We start from the raw sequence: 21,534 nt of genomic DNA, 5'->3' as shown, positions 1-21,534 counted from the left end.
TTCTTATTTTTCTCATAACTTCTTCGTACGAGCTCAGAGTGACTCTGTTCTTTTGCCATTGGCTTCGTCTTTTCATCCTATTCAAGATGAAAAGTAGAAATCATGTACTTGAACGAGTTCCATTTGGTCTTTGGCCCTTCTCCACTTGTAGCTATCTTCTTTTATTGCACAATTAAGTGCCAATTCACATCTTTTGGATGATTCATCTAATAAAACACAAATAAGAGAAAACAAGCGTAATATACAGTAATTTGCAAGAAAACCAACAACTACTAGCATGGATTTGACACCAAATATATGTGCAATATGCACTTATCAGGCAAATACATAAATCTTCGTCCAAAGTAAAACCAGGTTCATCCATAATCTAGTATATTTCTTTCTATATTAGAGTAAGAGTTTAGGTGGAGATGGTTGATGTTGAAAATGTAATATCTAGATAAGAAAAAAATAAGATGGTTGGGCATGTACGTTCAACTTATATATAAAAACAAGATGTGTAACGGCTCTATTTTCAAAACTCAGGTCGTACAAGTTCCCAACGACTCTATTTTCAAACCAAATAAGGACAAAAAAACAAAAAAAAACTCACAAAATATTGCAATTACGGCTAGGTTGGAGAGAACAAGAACCAGGTCGTAAGTCTGGGAATTTAAGAAAAAGGAGGTTTATCAGAGTTACGGTTGGGTTCGTGTGCTAATGGGACAAACCATAAGTCTGCAAAATACTAAAACATGAGTAGCATCAGAGTTACGATTGGGTTCGTGTGCCAATGTGACAAACCGTAAGTCTGGGAATTTCAACAAAAAAAAATCCGTAGTTGTTCTTCTCTAGATTTGATTTATTTTCTTATAAGCCTCTTAATAAAAATTGAAAATATAATCCAACCAATAAAACTTGTTCATTAGTACTAAGTACCATAATATAATCCAAGCAATAAAACAACTGAAGGAAACTAAATAGCCTTCTACAACACAAACAACCAAAGGAAACTAAATAGTCTTCTACAACACAAACAACCAAAGGAAACTAAATAGTCTTCTACAAGATAGAATTTAAGGAGAATGTCTACTCATTACGAGTACGACCACGACCTATTTTGTTACCACCTCGAGTACGAGGACCGTCACGACCACCATGACCACGACCCCTACCTCGACCCCGATCATGAGCATGCATATCCTCTTCATTGGATTCAGAACTACTAGGTGATGGCTGACGTTGACTAGTACCCACATCTCTACTCCTCTTTGTGCCCCTCTCTAAGTTCTCGTAATCCTTGTTTGGATCAGGCAAATCTTTGATTTGTTGTTGTAAAACCTTTACTTATGCACTTGTGAGGGCCTCACCTTTTTTGACGCATGAAGTCAATGTTTGTGCCAAGTGAAGGCATTTCTTTTCCTATTTTACATACCAAAATGAAACATATTAGTACAAACAAATATGACATTATGAAACATATTAGTAGAAATGTAAAATTGCGTCATGAAAAATAACAACTTTACTTATCGTCTTGAAATATAGCGCCTTCCAATCCATATCAAATACACTTTTATTCTCGGCTTCACACATCTTCTTTTCTTGAGCCTTTTGGATATATACCGCCGCTTCCAGATCATTATCGATCACATGAGGATGACCAAAATGGTAATACCATTCCAAATAACCTTCTTCGGCTTCCTTTGTGCCTGGAGCAGGAATGAGCTCCTTCATATGGATTTGGTATTGTGCATTATTGCGGTCGTTCCAAACATCAATGCTTGGCACTGGGCTGTAGTTGAGCACGATATTGGCACATTTTACGGAGGAAGCATTAACACACAATTTAAACGATTCTTGAGTGACTTTTTATTGCACATAACCATATTGGCGGAGAACTCGAGGTGGATTGGTCATTACATACCCATGAGGATGAAACAAAGGCCCGTTGTAGGATTCCAAACTTGAAAAAACACGATGATCAATCTCTTCTCCAAACTTATCTTTCTTTAGATCTATGTAAGGATCAAATATCACATCTTCAACAACGAGAGCATCCATTTTCAACCTTAAAGCAGCTATCTTCTCTTCTTTGTGCTTTACTTGGGTACCAGTGGATACAAACTTTTTTCCTGTAGGACCAGTTTCATCATCTGACCAAGTTGTAGAAGGTCTCATGCTCGGAAAGTGGTCATATACCTATGCCTAACAAATTATATATAAACATAATAAATATATACATAAAACAAAAAAAAGAAAAGATATATATAACAAAAAAAGAAAAGACAAATTACCTGAAAAAACCAACATTCCCAGCAAGTTCAGTGGCTCCAACCCTCGAAGCTCTTCGAAAACTATCAAGTAAATAAGCGAGGGTGGCGGTGCCCCGAGCATACTTTTTGGTCTCCTTGATATCTTTTAACAATTGTAGATGGTGAGCATTAACTCGATTCCCCGAGTTATCAGGAAAGAATATGGTACCAAGGGAATGCAATAGGTACGCGGTGGCTGTACGACGAGCTCTTGTTTCATCTATCACCTCCTTATGTACTACTACAACGTTATGTGTTCCTCCAAACATATCTTTCAGATTCTTCAACAATATCTTTTTGACAGGTATAGCTGGACCTTCTCTTGGTCCAGTTGGTTTATCTCCACCAGCCCACTTAAACTGTTTCTCCTTCTCAGCTGACTCCCATCCAAGTGTGTCTTTGACAACAACATAAAGATCTGTCAAACTCATGTTGCTGTCAAAACCTTCGGGAACAACTTTTCCTTCAATGTTTAAGTCCAAGATTTGCTTCACATCATCTGGCGTTATTGTCATCTCGCCAAATGGGAGATGAAAGTACCGGTTTCTAACCAATATCGCTCTCTAAAGGCACTTGCAATAATAGAATCAAACTCATGTGATGGTATAGAATTACACGACCTAACCCTGAATCCAATACAAGATCACGAACCGCTTCACATTCTTCACCTAACGGCCAATGAGCATCCTTTTGATGTTTCATTTTCTTTACCGCAATTTCATGATCCTACAAAGAATGTATAAATAACGAATTTGTTAAATTTCTAAATTGTACCAAATAAACAATATATCAAGTTGAACAAAATCATGCAAAATAAGATAAAGTTTGAGATTATTACCCTGCTTTCGCAAACCTTAGCAGCCCATGAATGTGGATAACCAAATAAGACCACAGACTTATCGGGCGCTTCACCCCAAAGTGTACCATTCTTCTTCTTAGGAAACAAATTACTGCCTTTAGGAATATGCTTGCCTTTTGGTGAAGGTTTCTTCCTCGGCTTCTTTTCCTTCACTTGAGGTTTAGGTGTAGTTTCAGGTGAAGCAACAACAACTTGTTTCCCTTTGCCTTCAACAACAAATTCTTCTTCTTGTTGTTGATTTGGTGTATCCCTAATCACAAGTGTACCTCCCGATATCACTAGTAGTTCAAATTGATCCTCTTCAATTTCTAGATCTTGGAAAACATTATCTTCCTCTTGAGGTGCTTCAGGACATGTTGAGCTACTTCCTTGAATCATATCCTTCTTCTTCTTAGCATGCTTGTGGAGACCTCTATAATCTACCCCACAATGAATTTCATGGCGAGGTGTAAGAGTTTTTTTTGGAGTTAAATCATTTCTTCTCTTCTTCTTAGGCTTTACTCTATCAGGATTCCTGCAAATTACAAGAAATTCCACTTACACAATCAGTATTGATGATTAGTAACACAAGCCAATCTATAAAAAAAATTAATATTCAGGATAAATTACGTCTAGGTTATCCAAGAGAAAAACAGAATCGAACCTAGTCGTAAACAAATACGGTTGGAAAATTCAGTCATCTAACCTAGACGTAATCAAACATGAAGTTTCCTAGAAAGATACAGGAAAAATTATGTCTAGGTTTTTCCTATAGAGAACCAAACCGTAGAAAATTATGTCTGGAAAATTTAGTGCACAAACCTAGATGTAAACCAAAATCTGAAATTTCTTCAAAACATACAGGAAAAATTACGTCTAGGTTTATCCTATAGAAAAACAAACCGTAAAACTGAAAAATTATGGCTAGGTTTACGAAAGGAAAATTCAGTAAACTAACCTAGACGTAATACAACATTTAAATCCAATTTTACGGTTTAATTCAACTAAACCTAGACGTAAGACTACATGCAAATCCAATTTTACGGTTGAATTCAACTAAACCTAGACGTAAGTTCTTCATAGTCAAATTTTACGTTTAGAAACCTAGAGCCGAACCCAGATGTAACACCAGCAGAAACGTAACTAAAACCTAATTTTACTTCGATTTTTCATTCAATCTAACCTATTATAAGCACAAAAATGAGTAAACAAATATGGGTTTGTTAGATTATTACCTAACATACACCATGGGTTGTTGTTGAGGAGTTTGAAATTCCGATTCTTCAGTAGCTTGAATCGGTTGTTGAGGATGAAGATTTTGGTCTGGTGGTTGATTGAGATGTTGATTCCCATCATTGGAATCAGTTTGCTTCTTCCTCATCTTTAGTAGAGATTTCAATACGATGATGTTTAGTTTTCGAATGGCCGATTAATCGAAAACGATGAATTGAAATTGAAGTTACTGTGGAGGAGAGGAATAGAAGAAAGATGAGAAGATGAGCATTTTTTTTCTTGAATTATAATAAAAAAGATTAGGTTTTTAAGTTTTTATTTTAGCTCAAGGGTAATCTCGACATTTTGTTTTGGTGTTAGGATATCCCATAACCACTTTTTTGGACACTAAGAATCCAAGTGATGCCCCTTTATTGGAGTGTGACGCCCCAGTAATAGATTTCTTGATTAAACGCCGCTAAAAAATTGACCCCTGATTAAATGGAGAGATTAAAAAAAATGACTTTCGAGCAAAAATATTAATGAACCCATAATTTAATTTTATCAGAGGTTACTCTAGAAGTTTATTTTTATTATATCACCATGATTTAATCTAACAGTGCCACGTGTTAGTTACTAAATTCATGAAAGCAGGAATACTGAGAAAAGAGAAGCAAGACGTAAACGGGAACATAAATTAATTAAACCATAACACCGATACACTAATCAATTGATAATGTTGAGTTCTAAGTATCAAAAATTGGATAACAGGTGGAAACATTTAAAAAGGCACAAATATCTTTGTTCGTCAATATTGTTTATATTGGATTTTGGTAGAAATAATAGTTGAAAGGTTATTATTAGAGCATAGCTCGGTTGAACCCACCAAGCGTTGGTATGTCAAGTTTAGTTGTCATATTTTAGTGAACCAAAACTCATTTAAGAGTCGCTTGATTAAATGTACTAGAGTCAACTTCGTATAGGTTAGCTTGAAAGTATTAGGATATGAGACATTACAAGTATTGCGGAGACTTGAATAAGTGAAGAAGTAAGGAGCTACAACCACAACATCATCCTTCCACTTGAGGTTAGTGATATTTGACTTGAACCGTTTCATTCCCTAACGTATCTTTCAAGTTGTGCGTATTGAAAACAAAACTGCGAAGCATGAACACTCTAGATAGACATAGTATTAAAGAATACAATACGAGGTTTATTGCTTAACCATTAAACTTTGTAGATAAGACGTCGACATAATCGTTTGAATGCTATTGTGATTATGTATGGGTATGAGGTGAGGATTTCATCCTAGGAAATAATGTTTTACATGTGTTTTAAGGAAGTAAGCTCATGAACTTTGTTTGTGAATCGAAAAGGAAATCGCCAGGCGTTATTGGGATTGTTCTTCATTGCATATCTTATGAACGACCAATATGTGTGATTAGTATGACCGCTCATGACTTTTGTGTTCTTGGTAAATAATGCAGAACGGAAGCGTGAATAAAGAATTTTGATAGTAAAGTAGAAGAATTGTTGAGAAATATCAATATTAGTTTATATTAATGTATGTGATTACATATGACTATTCTCCTATTTAAATAACTCTAAGACTCAAACTTGGAACATAAGAAATCCCTAAAATAAATAATATTCTAGAATTAGATAACTTCTAAAAATAAGATATACCTATATTAAATTAATTAAACTCTAGAAATAATAATAAAATTATTAATCCTAAATCTAACGGATGTCCTACATCAGGCCCGCCATCTTGAAAAGAATTCGTCTCGAATTAACAAAGTACTGGAAAACATGTCCTACATCGGGCCCGCCATCTTGAAAAGAAATCGTCTTCGAATTCACCAAATATTGTAGATGACAAGTCCAACAAATAATATACTTTGAATAAGTTGATGATCGTAGAGTAGAACACCATAAAATTGATTGTTGAATACCAAAGTTGATGTCGACGTTTGCAACAATAGGATTAGTAATTATCTCGCAATACTTTTGACTCACGAAAATATTTTCGCATAGCTTTTGATTTTCAACGATAATGGCATTAGGCGACTCACAAGAAGATGGTGTCTCCGGTGTTTCCAGTGTTGATATTGGCAAAACTTCTTTGTCACCGTTGGGGTGAAAACTTGTTTTGGTTCAGAAGAGACATGATAATTTACATCCGCTTCAATGTTATGAAGTTGAAAAGCATCATTGTAAATAGGTCCTCGAGCACCGTTTAAGTTTAACACAAGAGCATCCAAATTGGTTGAAATTAATTGAAGTTGACGTTGAGTCTCGAGTTGAGATTCTGTAAGCTTATGTTGGGACTCATCAATAGCACGTACAATATCTTCAAGGGTAGTACAATTGTCTTTTCCAATGTCTTTGTCTTTGACTGTCATGGTGATACAGTGTTGATTTTCTTAATAGAAGAAAAAGAAAAAGAGGCAAGAGCTGATATATACTGTTACGGCTGTGATAATGGAAGAAAAGGTATTTTATGAAGGAATGGGAACGGAACAATACGTGTAAGTAAGTGTATTAATAAAAAATGGGTTGGAGTAGAGAGAGTGTGTTGTATTTTGGGCTTCTTTCAGTAGTTGGGCTGAATAAGAAACTAAAGATGGGGATCGTGAATTAGAGAAGCTTTAGGTGGTGGACGTACCGAGAGAACTGAGAAGGTAGGAAGGACCGAGAGAACTGAGAAGGTAGGAAAAGTGGGGTATTAAAGAGATCATAAAGAAAGTGGACAAATATGAGTAAGACAGAGGTATTGGACGAGATGTATTGGATGTAGTAGAAAAATAAGAAGGAAAAAGAGAGGCGGTATTGGTAGTGATGAAAAATAAAGGGTTTGTTAGAAAACTTGCAGACGTTTTTTTTTTTTTTTTTTTTGCTAAAAAATAAAAGGATAGTTGATAATAGGTTTTGGAAGAAGAGATGCGGAGATCTCAATAAGCAAAGGTGACGAAAGGGTAAAGAAAATTTAGAAGAAAAGAATAAGAGGATCGAAGCCGAAGCTCTGATACCACTTAATGCAGAACGGAAGCGTGAATAAAGAATTTTGATAGTAAAGTAGAAGAATTGTTGAGAAATATCAATATTGATTTATATTAATGTATGTGATTACATAGGACTAGTCTCCTATTTAAAGAACTCTAAGACTCAAACTTGGAACGTAAGAAATCCCTAAAATAAATAAAGTTCTAGAATTAAATAACTTCTAAAAATAAGATATACCTATATTAAATTAATTAAACTCTAGAAATAATAATAAAATTATTAATCCTAAATCTAATGGATGTCCTACATCAGTAAAACTATTCACATGAGGCCTGACTTTTGTATTGGTATGACCTTTATTAGTGAAACCGATCTTAAGTAATCACCTAATGGTATGATCGAGTTTGTGTAGTTTGTAAGACCTAACACTGGGTAAAGGGGAACCGATCCTAGTAAAAGGTGCAACACATCACAAAGGGGAATCGATCCTTGTATGGGGTGCATCAAGGTTTATAGCAGAAAGGGGAACCGATCCTATGGACATATGCAACACGTTTTTAGGCAAAGGGGAACCGATCCTATGGACATGTGTAACACATATGAGTTAGATACCATATATATGTGGGGAACCGATCCTAGTACCTAGTCAACCGAATTTTGGAAAGCTAGTGTGACTATGCACAATACTCACATGAAGGTAGAACCGAAACTTGTTTTGGTAGAACCGTTAAACCCATGATTTGTGATTGAGAGTTCTTAATCAATCGCATAGCTCTTGAAAGTCAGATGAACCAATTCTAAACTTATTTGTAAGCGTGGTAAATCGGTTTCAAGTTTGTAAGTATGAAAGAGGACTTACAAAGTAAGGATGTCGACACACTTTGAACACGCGCAATTATGTGTATCTTTTATTGTTCAAAGATATTCCTTAACAGCTAAGAAGGAAGTAAATCCCAGGATCGAAATATAATTTAAGAATCTTTTGATTAAGGTTTTTAATTATATATGGAAAATAAGAATTAGTAATGTGCATTTGCTAGTTAAAGATTTTCCAAGGAGATTTTCGATCAATATTTTTGGACAAAGCATTCTTAGGAATTATGAAAACCGAATATGGAAATTATTATTGAATATCTTGAGAATATTTTCGGTTTTGGAAATTCCTTGGTATCCAAACTTCCTTGTCTATAAATACTTGAAGTTTGCATTTCTAGCAAACTAATCCTTCGTGACAGTAAACTTCCTCTGTTGTGATGTTACTGGTGAAGCCACCTATTCGGGGAGGAGAGTAACCTAATTGGGAGAAATCTCATACGACCGCTCAATTTAAAGACTTCTTTGGGATTGAGAATCTCTACGAGTACCGTTGGTGGGAAACTAGATAATTGCGGTTTATCTTTTGTTTTCGATTGATTTGATTGACTAACGGTGGTTGAACTTTGATTGCACCTAGTTTGTTTATGCTTGGGAATCTTCTCTTCTGATATAAGATTCACTCAAACTAGTTCGAAGTTTCAACAGGGATCTTTAGACTTTTGTTAGTGCTAAAGACGATCTTGTGATAATCCATTGTTAACAGACTCCGTTCTGTATGCGATTGATCATAAGAAATTCAAGTAGTTGTGTGCAGGTGTTTATTGAAGATCTAAGAAGATTTGAAGACAAAGAAGAGATAAAATATTTCTGACTTGGTTATATAAATCTTTGGTGTGCACAATACTTGTTTTGGTAAAAAGAGGATCTTAGTATAATCGGTTTATCCTTGTGGTAGATTGGATAGAATAGTTGAGTAGATCGGCATCAATACAGTTCCTTGGGATTAAAGGTATTGATTGCAAAATCTTATGATTACTTTGGGTAATTGAACATAAGATAGATCTAAGAACCTGACAAAGGAGTTTATGTTAAGATAAACAGAAGAGCCTTTGTCCGACTCATATCACTTAGTTGAAGAGAGTTGATACGAAACAGATTTGTTGTTCCTTTACTGTTTGGAATACGAACCAAAGGAATTGTTCCAAGTACGTGACTTATTCATAAGTTGGAGGCGTGGGAATACAGACGGAACTAGGTGAACTATAGGTTTAGTTGCTTGGTCTCAACTATACGAAGTTGGTTTATTTTGTATAGCGGCTTAATCCTGAGAGTATTCAATTCTGGACAAGGTCCCGGGGTTTTTCTGCATTTGCGGTTTTCCTCGTTAACAAAATCTTATTATGTCGTTTACTTTTATTTTCCGTATTATAATTGTTTTATTATAATTAAAGTAAATTATACAAAGTTAATTCCTATTTAATTGATAAGCAATCCTATTGTGTTTGGTTAAGTCCAAACCTTTGTATCAAGTAAATATACTTCGTTGTTGTATTGTCTCGATCTCTTATCCATAGACGATCACACGAAGTGTGAACCGATAAGTTGTACTGTCTCGACTAAGTCCATAGACAATCACTTTCGGAGAAAGGACTTATAGGAAGGAAAAGTTTTAGCTTGAGGTATATTTGGGTACCCTCGCCTTTTCAATTGGTATCAGAGCAGGCAAACATGAAAAGATCTAACAATTTGTGTTTGGTGCGATCCATTCTATAAGAATTGAATTTATGTCTGATTCAGTTAACGTTTTGCAAGAGTATGAATACTCAAAAGTTGAAGATGTTACCACTTCGTTAACTCGTGATCCAGGAGTTGCGAAAACATCTATGTCTTTTTCTGATGAAAAAGAAGATGCTGATAAAGAGTTGGTAAAACTCCTAAACCCTATAAAATCTCTGTCTTCTAAAGTTCTTATATTGAAGACAGAGACAAATCTTCTTAAACAGGAGATCAGAGAAAAAGATAGTCAACTGCATAGTCTGGCTGAAGAGAATTTAAATCTCACTGTCAAATTAGAAGCTCTTGGTAAATCTCTTTCTCAAGGAAAAGAGACACGCCCTATGATTCTGACGAATGATTCTGTTGTGATTTCTTCTGATACTGAGGAAACTAAAAGTCCTTGCTCGACTTTTACAGATTGTGATAAAACTGGTTTGGTCACGTCTGAAACAGATCAAGATGATGGTAGTTTACCCAATTACATCAAGCCAGAAGAGGATAAGAAACCATCTTCTATGTCTACTGATGATAAAACGAAATCTTGTCCAAAGGAAACTTTGAACTGATTCCTTGAATCTTAAGGAATACACGTTTCAGTCACTTGACAGGAAACTTATACTTCTTCAACATACTGTCGTAAAAATATTGAAAGAAGTTTCCTGTCTTAAAAAACTGAAAGACCATTCCTCAGTAGAAAGACAGATTACACTACTACCTGATAAGATCAACTCAAAAGAATCAGAGGAAAGAGTTGATAATCACTTCTAGAAAAAGGTTTCTCCACATTCATATCGAAACAGTTGTTTTGATGAAAAATTCCAGAAGAAAGGGAAAGAGAGAATCTCTGCCAAAAGAAACAATCAGGAATTTGCGATAATTGTTTCAGACAATCACACTGACGTGAATCATAAGGAAGTCCTTAGAATGAGAAAATCCTATGCAAATCTCATTGAAAGAATTAAGAGAGATCTATCAATCTCTGAAAATTCTCACATCAGTAAGTTTTCTCCACATGATCATATCTCTAGAGCTAGAAAAGATCATCGTCTTGAGAGAAAATATCTTTGGCAGAAATTCCCTAAGAGAAACATGAATTATGTTTCTGATATTCAATGTAAGCTGGAAAAAGCTTACTCAGATGCAACTTAGTTGTATCAAAATTTGTGCACTCTCATCCTCTTCCGTGCTCTTTTTCAGGGATGGGAGAGGCACAATAAATCTGGAGCACATCTATTTGTGTAGTTGATTATCAGAAGAGTTGTGACACTTTATGGATAGCTGCGAATCCATGGTTGCTTAAAAAATGTTCATGTTTAACATGATTTTCCATAAATAGGTTTTATTTGGAGTTTTCTAATTTTAATAAACCTTCCAACTTGAAAAGTTCAGACAAAAGGAAATGAAATATTTTACTGTAATATTTTCGGTTTCTCGGATTTCGGTCTGAAAGTTTCGTTTTAAAGGGAAACTATTTCTTACCTGTATTCTGATACCCTGTTCAATCCTTTATATATTTATATATTCGAGCATGCCTCCAATAGCTCGCAGTATCTCAACGGCTAATAAGGAGGAAGCTCAAAAGGTTAGAGATTGTCAAGGAATCAATACAGAGAGGAAGAAGAGAAATATATGAAAAATCATGTCTGATCATGATTCTGATAATTCAGAAGGATCACAAGATGAGTCATGTTTGTTGGCTTACAACCTTCAAGATCCAACCAAAACCAAGTGGGTTCGTTCTGATAGTATGATTGACTATATTCAAGGTTTTGAAGAACTAAGAACCAACCTCATAAGAACGGTTCGAAATCAAGACTGGCTCAATGATAAGATTAAGGAAACGAAAGCTGGAATTGTTGACATGAAAATTCAAGTTGAAAAACTTGAGAAACAAGAAGTGGTTGCAGACAAGTCTCTTGAGACATGCTTTAACAGTTTGAACACTGAAGAAACCTCAGTGAACAACAAGAGCACCACTAGAGATTAAGTTATATGCTGTAATACTTAATCTAAGAAAAATAGACTGCAATTTTTTGATTTCTTTCATTGATTGTATTAAGTCTATTATGAATAAAAACTATTATGAATAAAGTTATTTGATTTATAATTTTTCTTGTGATAGTTTTCGGTTTACATAGCCTGTGCTTGAATGCTTTTATCTTATTGCTATGTATGTTTATGGGATGTTTGATTTCGGTTTTACTACCTTAATATCCGATCTCATATATTGTGAACCCTTATGATTTGGGTGACTTTTTGATTTAGCAGGATTAAGTGCTAGCCCATGTTGGTAGGCTTTATCAAAGGATCATGAGGGGTTCTGATAGAAACAATATGTGAAAAAGTCATAATATGTTGAATCGGTTTGGTTTAGCATAAAATCATATGTGTTTCATGGGTTTTCAACTTTTGCTTGGAATAGTTAAAAAACGGTTTTCAACCTTTCTCTGGTAAAGGTTGGTTGTTGTTATTCTTTTGTTATGCATAAGGATGACAACATAATGGTATTTCGATATGAATTCTCCCTGGAAGAAGAAGATGCGATCATATTGGAGAAGTTGGATACGAAATTGAGGTAACAATCTTGTTAGTTAATTATTTTCCTGTTTAAGAAAAGCCTAATGTTATTGCTTATATATGTTTGATTTTGCTTAACAAAATTTCGGTACAATTGATGTTTTTATTCCATTATGTGTGTATGGATGTGTGTGTGATTCAATTGGTTCCGGTTAAGAAAAACTATTGTTATCTTACTTTGTTGTGTGGTATCAATTGTTTAGGCTTACAAAATTTATGGTGCAATTACAGTGCTTTAATCTTTATGTTGTTTCAATTGCTTCCGGTTGAGGTGAATAATTATGCAAGTTGATTTGTTTTGGTTTGTATGAATTATTTATGGCTTGACAAAAGAATATGTTTACGGGATGAGTTGTTTAGTCCAATTTGATTTCGGATAAGAGAAACTAAGTTAATTCCGATCTTAGTTAGACTTATCAAAGTGGGGGTTTCGGTTATTCAAGTCTAATCGAATGCCTTAACAAGAAATACTAGTTAACTAACCTAGTATTTGGCTTGTTTAAAATCTAAAGGTCTAAGTTATATGGATAATTAGAACCTGATGAGAAGAATAGAGTTATCTTTATTTTGGTCTTATCTAATGAAGTGATTGTATTTATACAATCGGTTTAGCAAAGGAACTAATATGCTTAGTTGATTTTTGGTTTGCTAAACTATTTGGGAAAATTGCTTCGGGCAATTATTTCCATGATAACATATCAAAACATTACTTTGTAGTTTCGGTTTTGATATTGTTTATCAAAAATGATGTGTGGAACCCTCGTGCTTGACTCAACATGTTGCAAGTCTATTTTGAGATTTGTAAGATCCTTTTCGTGTTGTCCTTTATTTTTTTCGTTTCTTTGTCATTTTGTGACAAAAAGGGGGAGAAATATATGAAGAAAACAAGTGATACTGGTGTCAATTTATATTGATTGGTATCACTAGGGAAAAAGGACATTGGTGCTTGAACGTTTATTTAACGAATGAGGAAAAGCATAGACTAAAGGGGAGTAACATATCATATGATTTGGTATACCAAAGACGTGAGGATTGAAAATCTACCTATCTCCTTTAGGGGGGGTATGAGCTTTGATATTATAATGTCAACATCTGTTGCATTTTTAAGGATTGAGTGTATGCAGGTTATGTGTTGTTGAATTCGGGAATCAAGCGTATGTGTAATAAATTCTTGTAATTTGTTTATCCATATGATTGTAAGAGTTTTGTCACTAAAATTGACAAAGGGAGAGATTTTTAGAGCATAGCTCGGTTGAACCCACCAAGCGTTGGTATGTCAAGTTTGGTTGTCATATTTTAGTGAACCAAAACTCATTTAAGAGTCTACTAGAGTCAACTTCGTATAGGTTAGCTTGAAAGTATTAGGATATGATACATTAAAAGTGTTGTGAAGACTTGAAAAGTGAGGAAGTAAGGAGCTACAACCACAACATCATCCTTCCACTTGAGGTTAGTGATATTTGACTTGAACCGTTTCATTCCCTAACGTATCTTTCAAGTCATGCATATTGAAAACAAAACTGCGAAGCATGAACACTCTAGATAGACATAGTATTAAGGAATACAATACGAGGTTTATTGCTTAACCATTAAACTTTGTAGATAAGACATTGACATAATCGTTTGAATGCTATTGTAAATAGGTATGGGTATAAGGTGAGGATTTCATCCTAGGAAACAATATTTTTGCATGTGTTTTAAGGAAGTAAGTTCATGAACTTTGTTTGTGAATTGAAAAGGAAATCGCCAGGCGTTATTGGGATTGTTCTTCATTGCATATCTTATGAACGACCAATATGTGTGATTAGTATAACCGCTCATGACTTGTTTGTGTTCTTGGTAAAACTATTCACATGAGGTCTGACTTTTGTATTGGTATGACTTTTATTAGTGAAACCGATCTTAAGTTATCACCCGATGGTATGATCGAGTTTGTATAGTTTGTAAGATCTAACACTGGGTAAAGGGGAACCGATCCTAGTAAGAGATGCAACACATCACAAAGGGGAATCGATCCTTGTATGGGGTGCAGCAAGGTTTATATCAGAAAGGGGAACCGATCCTATGGACATGTGCAACACATATGAGTTAAATACCATATATATGTGGGGAACCGATCCTCATGCCTAGTCAACCGAATTTTGGAAAGCTAGTGTGACTATGCACAGTACTCACATGGAGGTAGAACCGAAACTTGTTTTGGTAGAACCGTTAAACCCATGATTTGTGATTGAGAGTTCTTAATCAATCGCATAGATCTTGAAAGTTAGATGTACCAATTCTAAACTTGTTTGGAAGCGTGGTAAATCGGTTTCAAGTGTGTAAGTATGAAAAAGGACTTACAAAGTAAGGATGTCGACACACTTTGAACACATGCATTTATGCGTATATTTTATTGTTCAAAGATATTTCTTAACAGCTAAGAAGGAAGTAAATCCTAGGATCGAAATATAAGTTAAGAATCTTTTAATTAAGGTTTTCAATTGTATATGAAAAATAAGAATTAGTAATGTGCATTTCCTAGTTAAAGATTTTCCAAGGAGATTTTCGATCAATATTTTTGGACAGAGCATTCTTAGGAATTATGAAAACCGAATATGGAAATTATTATTGAATATCTTGAGAGTATTTTAGGTTTTGGAAATTCCTTGGTGTCCAAACTTCCTTGTCTATAAATACTTGAAGTTTTCATTTCTAGCAAACTAATCCTTCGTGACAGTAAACTTCCTCTGTTGTGATGTTACTGGTGAAGCCGCCTATTCGGGGAGGAGAGTAACCTAATTGGGAGAAATCTCATACGACCGCTCAATTTAAAGACTTCTTTGGGATTGAGAATCTCTACGAGTACCGTTGGTGGGAAACTAGATAATTGCGGTTTATCTTTTGTTTTCGATTGATTTGATTGACTAACGGTGGTTGAACTTTGATTGCACCTAGTTTGTTTATGCTTGGGAATCTTCTCTTCTGATATAAGATTCACTCAAACTAGTTCGAAGTTTCAACAGGGATCTTTAGACTTTTGTTAGTGCTAAAGACGATCTTGTGATAATCCATTGTTAACAGACTCCGTTCTGTATGCGATTGATCATAAGAAATTCAAGTAGTTGTGTGCAGGTGTTTATTGAAGATCTAAGAAGATTTGAAGACAAAGAAGAGATATAAGATTTCTGACTTGGTTATATAAATCTTTGGTGTGCATGATACTTGTTTTTGTAAAAAGAGGATCTCACTATAATCGGCTTATCCTTGTGTTAGATTGGATATAATAGTTGAGTAGATCGGCATCAATACGGTTCCTTGGGATTAAAGGTATTGATTGCAAAATCTCATGATTACTTTGGGTAATTGAACACAGGATAGACCTAAGAACCTGACAAAGGAGTTTATGTTAAGATAAACAGAAGAGCTTTTGTCCGACTCATATCACTTGGTTGAAGGGAGTTGATACCAAACAAATTTGTTGTTCCTTTACTGTTTGGAATACGAACCAAAGGAATTGTTCCAAGTACGTGACTTATTCATAAGTTGGAGGCGTGGGAATACAGATGGAACTAGGTGAACTATAGGTTTAGTTGCTTGGTCTCAACTATACGAAGTTGGTTTATTTTGTATAGCGGCTTACTCCTGAGAGTATTCAATTCTGGATAAGGTCTCGGTGTTTTTCTGCATTTGCGGTTTTCCTCGTTAACAAAATCTTGTTGTGTCGTTTACTTTTATTTTCCGTATTATAATTTTTTTATTATAATTAAAGTAAATTACACAAATGTTAATTCCTATTTACTTGATAAGCAATTCTATTGTGTTTGGTTAAGTCCGAACCTTTGTATCAAGTAAACATACTTCGTTGTTGTATTGTCTCGATCTCGTATCCATAGACAATCATACGAAGTGTAAACCGATTAGTTGTATTGTCTCGACTTAGTCCATAGACAATCACTTTCAGAGAAAGGACTTATAGGAAGGAAAAGTTTTAGCTTGAGGTATATTTGGGTACCCTCGCCTTTTCAGTTATTCTTCGTTCTCAAAATTGTAGACAAATGAATTTCATGGACTTTCCAAATCAAGCCTTGTAGAAAGGATTCTTCTTTCCAAACCCTTCACTGGATTCACTTTTCACCTTAGCCAGTATTGTCGATCTGCTATTTCAGCAATGTGTAGTATCCTTTAATTGCATGTGTCATATTTCTTCTGCAAAGTGTAGATATCCTGGCTCAACCTGAAAAATGAAATTTAAATTATAAATATCACAACTTATACAAAGCAAAGGTGTATGATAAAATATCAACCAAAGATTACGATGATAATGAGAAAATTTATTATTACCACTCAATATTTAGACTTGGAGTCTTAAAAAAGAAACTTTGAGTTTACGATGAGACCACACACTCACACACCCACCTCTTGAATAGATAAATCATTTAAGAAGCTCAAATATTCATTCGTTAGATGATCAAGTACAACTTAATATACAACCCACACTCGCGATCTTCGCTCCACCATAATCATTTTTGGTTCAAAAATATGCACTTTTTCCCGTTATCAAAAGAAGATGGACCTGCTGAAATGAAAAGAGATCATATAAAACTTACTCACGGGAGCATCTATATTTTCTTTGCTAATTCCTCCATGAGTAGGTGGACCTGTTGTTTCCCCAATCATAAATCTTCACCTGCAATAGGTTTCTAGAGAAAGTAAAAAAATGTACCACCATCAATAAAACTGATTCCCATTACTGATTATGTAAACTATGAATTGGTGATTGGACAGGGGAAGTAAAATGCAAATCTAAAAGAATAGGCTTGAGTTTACTCATAACTAACTGCAAGAAAGTATGTTCGGAGAAATCTAGAAATTAGAACATGAATTCAGCAGGAAGAGAATAGAAAAAGAAAACTCAATGTCAAGGTTGAAAACCGACTTATGAGACATTTTGAATAAGCTTTTAACTAAAGCATCGAGCAAAGAAAAAGACTCTTAATTAAAGGTAAAGCTTATGTTTATCGTTTATTAAGAGATGGTAAATAAGTGTATCAAATATTGATGGGATCACTCTCAAAGGATCAACATAATATTTTTGGAATACTCCAAATAAAAAAAAATTCTTATAAAAAAATGAATTATCAATAAGTAACACTTAAAATTAAGAAACCATAGAAAAAGAAACCACAAAAAATATTCGTGAACCAAAATAATAGTGATATATATCTAATTGTAGGTTGTATCTAATGACACAGTCACTAAGTTATTTAGAGGTGTAGGATAGGGACTATTCAGCGTTGCAGGATAACAACTTTTGTGTCAGTTATTCATACGTGTGTTTACACACTTCTAGTGTACACTTTTCTTCTCGGTGATATTGTCCACTGGTTTCACTGCCAGTCTGTCATATTTTGTTATTAGTGTAGTATATAAACACTAATATAGTTTGTCCTGTATTAAGTAACTTCGATAATCTCTGTAATTCAAGAACCTGATTAACCTAATTCTAGGTTATCATGGTATCAGACTCAGAGTTCATGATACTCTGAGGGTTTTTCGATCCAATCTATCATTTTGCTGCAGATCTTGTTGTTCTCATCCGTTCTTCTGTAAGTGAAGATCTTCAATCAAGTTTGTGACTGTTCTTGCTCAGTTCTTTCTTTCAATTCTCAGGTTCTTGACAGTTTTCTTCTCAATCTTTGATCTTTAATCTCTGTATTTACTCAATTTCTTAGAACTGATTATGGAATCTACTCGTATTTCAAATTTGCCTCTCACACCATAGCTAACATCATCCCTCTCAAGCTTAAAGATGATAATTTTTTAACCTGGAAATCTATGATGTTACCTTTGTTTTGAAAATTTCAAGTCCTCAAATATGTTGATGGAACATTTCCATGTCCTCCAATGTATACTAATCGCACAAGAGAAACTGATGATGTGATTAATCCTCAATATACACTCTGACAAGCTGAGGATTCTACCCTAATTCTATGGATTTAGTCGAACATTTTGATTTTGTGATTTGTCATGTTGTTGGTGCTGATACTTCTGTTGGTTTATGGAGAGCAATTAATGCTCAATTTGCTCAAACTTCTGCAACACATGCTATTCAGTTGAGGACCAAACTTTAAACATTGAAGATGATTGGATCTCTTTCTGCTTTTCTTGTTGAAGTCAAGAAACTTCAAGATCAACTTGCTGCTGCTGGTTGTCCTGTATCTGATAATGAATTGGTGGTACGCATTCTTTCTGGTTTGTCTTCTGATTATGCATCTTTTGCTACCTCAATTAGGATCAGAACTCCACCAGTTACAGCTTAGGAATTGCACAATTTGCTTCTTAGTGAAAATATAGTTATTTCTACTAATAGATCTGCTTATGAAGCAAAAGCTTTTGATGTTAACTCAAATTATTATCCTAGAGGAGGACTTAGAGGTGGAAACTTTTCAAGAGTAAATTCTTCAAAAAACAATTAAGGAGGATTTAGAGGTGGAAGATTTCCTAATCCCGCAATCTTCTCAAGAAGTGGTTCTGGTAGAGGATATAACAATCCTGATAAACAACCATGTCAGTTGTGCAACATCAAATGACATCTAGCACCAACTTGCACTCAAATATTGAATTTTTCTTATCAAGGAAAGAAACCACCATCAAATCTTAGTGCAATCCTAGCTGCTGCAGATATTACTGATGATGAATGGTATGCAGATAGTGGTGCAAATCAACACATCACTTCAGATCCAGCTTCTCTTACTGAATCTACTTCATTCGAGGGCTCTGAGGATATAACTACTGCTAATGGACAAGGTATGCCTATTAGACATTTAGGTACTTTTAGTAAACATGCTAATGATCAATCCTTAAATCTAAATAATATCCTTCTAGTTCCAAATGCAACTCACAATTTACTTTCTGTGCACAAATTCACTTCAGATAATAATTGTGAGATAACTTTCTCTTCCAATGGTTTCACTGTGAAAGACCTGAACTCTTGGAGGATTCTTTTGCAAGGGCCACATAAAAAAGGTCTTTACCCTATCAAATTCACTTCAACCTCTCAAGCACTCTCTGCTCAAGCTCCTGATATTCTCATCCTTCATAGGAGACTTAGACATCCATCTTTTCAAACAATCCAGAAACTCAAACAACAACTCAACACTTGCAAGTTCTCTAGCACACCTTTCTCTTGTGATGAATGTAAAACTTGTAGAAGCCAGAAATTACCATTTCAAATGTCTTGTAACTCTGCATCTCAGCCTCTAGAATTGTTACATATGGATCTTTGGGGTCCTTGTTCAGTTTCTTCTGTTTCAGGGTCTTATTACTATGCCAACATTGTAGATGACTATTCTAAGTTTTGTTGGATCTTTCCATTAATCAATAAATCTGACTTTAAATCTGTTTTCATTTCATTTATTGCTATGTTGAAAATCATTTCTCTCTACATGTGAAATGCATAAGAACTGATGGAGGAGGAGAGTTTGTCAATAATTTGCTAGCAGAATATCTTTTATCCAAAGGCATCAGTCATGAAATAACTTGTCCTAATACTCCAGAACAAAATGGAGTTGCTGAAGTTAAACATAAGCACATACTAGGAGTTGTTAGAACTCTTTTCAAACAATCTGGTCTTCCACTTAAATGTTAGGTTGATGTTTTTCTCACAGCTAACTATCTTATCAATAGACTTCCTGCAAGATCAATTGGTTTTGTTTCACCTTTTGAGTTTTTATTCCACAAAAAGCCAGATTACTCCTTTCTAAAGGTTTTTGGATGTGCTTGTTATCCTTGGTTGAAACCTTACACCAAAACTAAGCTTGAACCTAGGAGCAAACAATGTGTCTTTCTAGGATATAGTCAATCTCATAAGGGGTATAGATGTCTTGATCCAACTACTGGTAAAGTTTATATCTCTAGACATGTTCCGTTCAATGGGTCTGCTTTTCCATATCAAAATTTAAATCTCTCTACTTCTTCAGTCAATTCAGATACTTCAACTGAAGATTTACATTTTCTATCTGCCAATCCAGTAAGCACTGTTCCAGCATCTGTATCTCCTGCAGTTTCACATTTTGTTCCTATCTCTCCTGCAATGCCACATTCCATTCCTGTTAATGATCATAGCATGGTTACTAGGGGTAAAAATGGTATACTTAAACCAAAATCATATTATGCAATTAAACATCCTATGTCTGCTGCTTTACTTTGTGATACTTCTATTTTACCTACTGTGAAATAAGCAAAGAAAAGTATAGTATGGCTTCCTGCACTCAATAATGAGTATAAAGCATTGCAAGATGCTGGTACTTGGACTCTTGTTGATCCTTCTCCAGATCAAAATATAATTGGATATAAGTGGGTATTCAAAGTCAAGCAAAATCTAGATGGCACTCTAGACAAGCACAAAGCAAGACTTGTAGCTAAATGTTTTCATCAACATGAGGGAATTGACTCTGCTGATACTTTTAGTCCAGCGGCAAAACCAACAACTATTAGAATTGTATTTTCAATGGCAGTTCAGTACAACTGGTCTATTTACCAATTGGATGTAAGTAATGCCATTCTTCATGGTGATATCAAGGAACGGGTTTTTATGATTTAGCCACCAGGTTTTGTAGATCCAGATAAATCACATCATGTGTGTTTATTGCATAAATCCATATATTGTTTGAAACAGGCACCAAGGGCCTGGTATGAAAAACTCAAGACTGCTCTTACTGATTTACAGTTTGTCTCTTCAATAGCATATACTTCATTGTTTGTGCACAAAATGGGTGATCAAATATCAGTGGCTCTAGTCTATGTTGATGACATTCTTCTTACTGGTTTAAACTCTGAGTTTCTTCAAACTGTTATTTCTAGTCTCCAACAGAAATTTCCAGTTAAGGATCTAGGCAATGTTCACTATTTCTTGGGACTTGGGGTAAAAAGAACAGATTCAGTCTTGTTTCTCAGTCAGACTAAATATGCCATTGATCTTCTCAAAAGAACTAATATGGAAGGAGCAAAACCTTGCAACACTCCTATTGTTGCAAA

Source organism: Papaver somniferum, chromosome 9 (genome assembly GCF_003573695.1).
Source record: "Papaver somniferum cultivar HN1 chromosome 9, ASM357369v1, whole genome shotgun sequence".
Lineage (NCBI taxonomy): Eukaryota > Viridiplantae > Streptophyta > Magnoliopsida > Ranunculales > Papaveraceae > Papaver > Papaver somniferum.
Note: the sequence above shows the minus strand (reverse complement) of the source record.